We start from the raw sequence: 5,021 nt of genomic DNA on the forward strand, positions 1-5,021 counted from the left end.
TTTCATCCGGCATTCGAAGGACCAAGTAATGTCAGGGATGTTTCTATCAAAACAAGCCTGAACAAATGAATCAACCAGCCAAGATTGTCTGTCATTTACGCGCGGGGCAGCCCTCGAACTCCGAGGCGAAGCCAGCGTGTTCGACTGCACACATGGTTTTTATTTGCATCAGCATAAGCAATTTGAATATGCAATACAGAATGGTAAACTTGACATTTGACTCCATCACACTCTTCCAGCCTATTCTAATGGTTTCAGATTACAAGACATCTTTTGGTGTATGGTGTATTTTCACAAGGCCTGACACATACAAGTTATCTCTCTGGCCATGACGATATTGTTGCTTTAGAGGTACCAAGCCTTGTGCTGAACCTCCCCAAGTCATAAGTTACGGCCTTAGAAGCGAGTGAGTCTCACTTTATCTGCTCAGGGTCTAAGAGGTCATCAACACCCCAAGGGAGGTGTTCACAGAAAAGGGCTCTGGCGTTGGGGAGTCACATTCGCGAGGAGCCGTACCTGGCACCCATAGGACAGTTCAATTTGAGGCCAGAAAGATACGAATGCATGTGCAACAAAGGGGGCCTGTAAGATTAGTTATAGTTTGAAACTTGCTAAGATGACAAACTAAACAACAAAACTAACAGATGAACATACAAACTTAAATTTCTTTAACACTAGTCTTTATTGATGATGTAATGAACTCTGAAAACTACAAGAGCATTTTGTCGAGCAATTTACAGAAGCATGCAAGAGAAGGAACCAAAACACACTGCCAACACACCATCGGGAGTTTGTGGGGGATTGAGTGGAAGGTTTTAGACTAGTCAAATCAATCACCGGACATTAACCCAATAGAGCATGCATTTCACCTCCCAAAGAGGAATGGCAAAACCCCTAGAAACAAACAAGAACTGCAAGAGGCTGCGGTAAAGCATTTCAAATGCCAAATGTAACTGGATAAGTCAATGGGTTGCAAGCTTGATGCAGCCATCAAAACGCCACCAACATACATTGATGTATCAAAGATCGAGAATCAGTGTCAAACGTCTAATAACCAGCATCATACCTAAGTAACCAAATTCACCTTTTCAACAGCTAAACTCCAGGTAAGAAAAGTCGTTTTCGATCTGGTAACAAGATTTTTGTTACAGATTTTTGGATGGAGGAGCATCAGGTGTTTCCTGCAGGTCTTTTCTATTCTCAGCATCTGATCAGGAGAGAGGAAGAGGAGAGTGACAGGTTGCGCACCCGAAGGAATTCACCTTTCATGGAGGAGCATGTTGCCACGGGTGACAGGGGAAATGTCAGGGACTTAGCGCTCGTTAGTAACTCTTAGCAATGAACAAGCACTGTAAAGACACATTTGCAGAGCTTCAAATGATTTCACTGCAAGCTCTTTCTGGTAGAATTTGCATTTTACATCTGATACACAGTCATACAAGCAACACTAATGTGTCATGTACTGTATTGATCCGAAATAAGCACTTATAATCATTTCTGCACAGTCGGGAATCATATCACCCCCAAGCCGAAACACACTAAGCATGCAAGAACTGTTTTGGAATGAAGTACCCCATCCTTCCATCTAATGTGGCTCTGGTAGCCAGCAATATATTCCGCAGCATGTGCTGAGGCTAGTTCGTATGCAGACACACTTCCTCAGCCATTAGTAAACATAACGTTTACAGTCATTAATGTGGCGGCTTCAGACTAATGGTTATTCTTGGTCGGGGGCATCAGACCATTTTCAGCGGACCATAACAGTTTCCATCAATCGCTGGAAGAATTCAAGTCATTTTTTTATTTTTTCATACTACCACAGATATTGGAAGTAACTCGTCACGTGAGCTAATCAGCACGTTCTTGACAGAAATTTATGCCAGTGTTGCTGTTAGCCTCTTGGCAGGCTCCTTGGCCAGTTTGTCTCATTTTATTTTCATCAAATTTGGAGAAATATCTACTTACTTCTAATGTGTCTGCCATATTTTCCCACTTAATGATAACTGTCCTCACTATGTTTCATGGTCCATTTAATGACTTGGAAATTTTATTGGACCCTTCTCCTGACTTGAGACTTCTAAACCATGGGTGGGCAAACGTTTTGATTGGCGGGCCACAATGGGTTCTAAAATTTGACATAGGGGCTGGACCAGGAGCAGATGGATGGAGTGTTTTGGTAACCTCACCTCATCAGGGGAAAAAAATGAATTTAATTTGAAAGGAAAATGAACAAAAGCATTCCAACAATATATGTCTTTAAAAAACCACAGTATTTTGAAAATAAAATATTAAAATTTTTTTCAAATCGGCGGGCCGGATTAAAATGTTTAACGGGCCGCATGTGGCCGCCCGGGCCATAGTTTGCCCACGCCTGCTCTAAACAATAAGATTCACTGATGTGTCGAACTGTGCGGACCATGGCTTGTGCTCTAAGATCTGACTGAACAGCTAAACTTTATTTAGGGTTGATCAGGGGCACTTAAAATCCTATCAGGTGTGTTAAGACTTGTGTTTTGACTCCTACAGCCACATCCTCGGTTATAAGCGAGTGTGCACACTTGTGCAGCCACGATATTAGTTGTTCACCTCCACTTCCTGGGCAGGAGGCATCTCGGGCCGGGACAAAAAGAGACTGGACAAACTAGTGAGGAGGGCCAGCTCTGTCCTGGGCTGCTCCCTGGACTCAGTGGGGGGCAGGAGGATGACGGCAAAACTGTCATCAATGCTGGACAACCCAGCCCACCCACTCAATGACACTCTGAGAACACTCCACAGCTCCTTCAGTGATAGACTTTTACACCCTCGCTGTACCAAAGAGAGATTTCGCCGCTCCTTCCTGCCGACTGCTGTCAGACTTTTTAACAAGAACATTGGGTCAGGCCTACAAACGGGAGGGCATTAGTGCAATTGTGCAGTCCTAGGATGCAATATACACTACTACTGTACTTTCAGCCAATGGTGTACTTAAATATTGACCAATGATGTATTTTGTTTACCATTACAGTATTCTTATTACAGTACTTCTATCACTGCAGTATTTCTACCATTGCAGGACGCTCACTATTACAGTACTTTTATCATTGCAGTATTTCCTATCATTGCGGTACTTTTACTATTCCAGTAGTTTTACCATTGCAGTATATTTTATCATTGCAGTACTTTTTACCATTACAGTACTTTTATCATTGCAATATTTTTATCATTGCAGTATTTTCAATCATTCAGTAGTTTTTATCATTACAGCGTTTCCCCCTCTGTATAATGGACAGGCATTAGGAGTGTTTTCTTACACTAGATTCGTTTATACTGTGTATATTTGCATGCTTTTTATGAATGTCTGCTGCTAATGTTATACATTAACGGCTACATTACGCCGCCGACTCTGTGTGATCTATATCTTTGCTGCTGTAACACCTCAAATTTCCCCATTGTGGGACTAATAAAGGACATCTTTATCTTTATCTTACTAAAATACATGTAGTTTTAATTGGGTTGCAAAGGTTAAAGATGTTTTGAAACGGTTTGTCTTTTTTTTTTTTTTTTTTTTTGAACAGGGGTGTGTAGACTTTTTATACTCTGATGGTTAGTATAGCAATGTGGAGTAATGGCATGGTACACAGTGACTGGACTGAGCCCAATGGATTTTTATTTCAGATTACAGCACTTAAGACTGTTGACAAATGGGAACAAGCATGAAAGAGAGAAATGTTCAAATTATGCTGTTCTTGGGCACGTCCACGCATAAAAATAGTATGACCAAAGAAAGAAATGTCTGGATAAGGGAAAGTACATTTCAATCATATTTGAAAAGATTGATCAAAAGTACACAAATACAAATTGCGCAGAAAAACTATTTCAACACAAAAGTGAACAAATCTTGCGTTTAGCCCAAAGAACAACAATAGCCTACTACTTTCAGTTGTTCGTCAAAAGATACCGTTTAGTCCAAATATATTTGTCTAAATATTCTGTGCGGACGTCACAAAGAAAGATGGGGCAATACATTTCATGCCATAAGTTTTAAAGGACAAACCTTCTCTAGGACATGAAATCATATCCAAAAGCAACAACTACGACCTACAGACAGGTTAGTCAGCTTGGCGTTTGATCAGAAATCTCAGAAAGAGCAAAATCTCCACACAAGGTCATTTTTCAGAAAGGTTGAACAGTGTCTCAGGATCTTACATTTCATTTGTCAAATAGAGACAGACTCCAAAAGCTGAAGAACTTTCTTGTCCATACGAAGGCCATAAATGGGACCAATGAAACCCAGAATTGACTTGCGTTCAAAGTTAGAATATCTGTCGATGTATACTGCATTTAAATGTTTCAGTGAGCTGGAATCTGAGTGTCTAACTTAATATTGTCTGAATTAGGTCACAATGACGAATGTTTGTCGCCTAAAAGAACAATTTTTCCACTGGAAAAAAAAAAAACCTCTCTTATGGTTTTTAAACAGCATTTGATGTTGTTTGTCCTCCTTTATTGTTAGTTTGCCTGCCCAGTGTTCAGTTCATGCAGCATATTTCAGGCCATGCTGGATTGTCACACAAAACGGAGTGGTTCTTCAAGGCACAGCACGGGGTAGTACGTGGCGAGACATGTTGCAGTCATGATTCAGTGAATGCAAAATGACACCAAGAGGAAAATAACAAAAACCTGACATGAAAAAAAAAATGTATTGTATAAATAAACAGGAGAGAAATGACTTAACTTATAAGAGTCAGTCATTCAATCAGACAAGAATCAAATAATAGGTGACCCACACCACACAAATATTTGACCAACAATTACGAATGATTGTAGCTCTATATTACGCAAACGCAGTTTACATTGCTTTTCGCCAAAACAAATCATTCCAAACAGAAAAAGGAGCAGGAGACGAACAAAACGTATCCCTATTGGACACTTTGTGGATTGTCTTGTGCTTTCTTACACAAGTGGATAAAAGCAGTTCGATTGTGGTTACTGGAGTTGGCAGATTAGTTTTATCAAGTCGATATAACATTTTGACAGTTCTC

The sequence above is a fragment of the Idiotropiscis lumnitzeri genome, chromosome 1 (assembly GCF_059441095.1).
Source record: "Idiotropiscis lumnitzeri isolate Australia: NSW breed Sydney's pygmy pipehorse chromosome 1, RoL_Ilum_1.0, whole genome shotgun sequence".
Lineage (NCBI taxonomy): Eukaryota > Metazoa > Chordata > Actinopteri > Syngnathiformes > Syngnathidae > Idiotropiscis > Idiotropiscis lumnitzeri.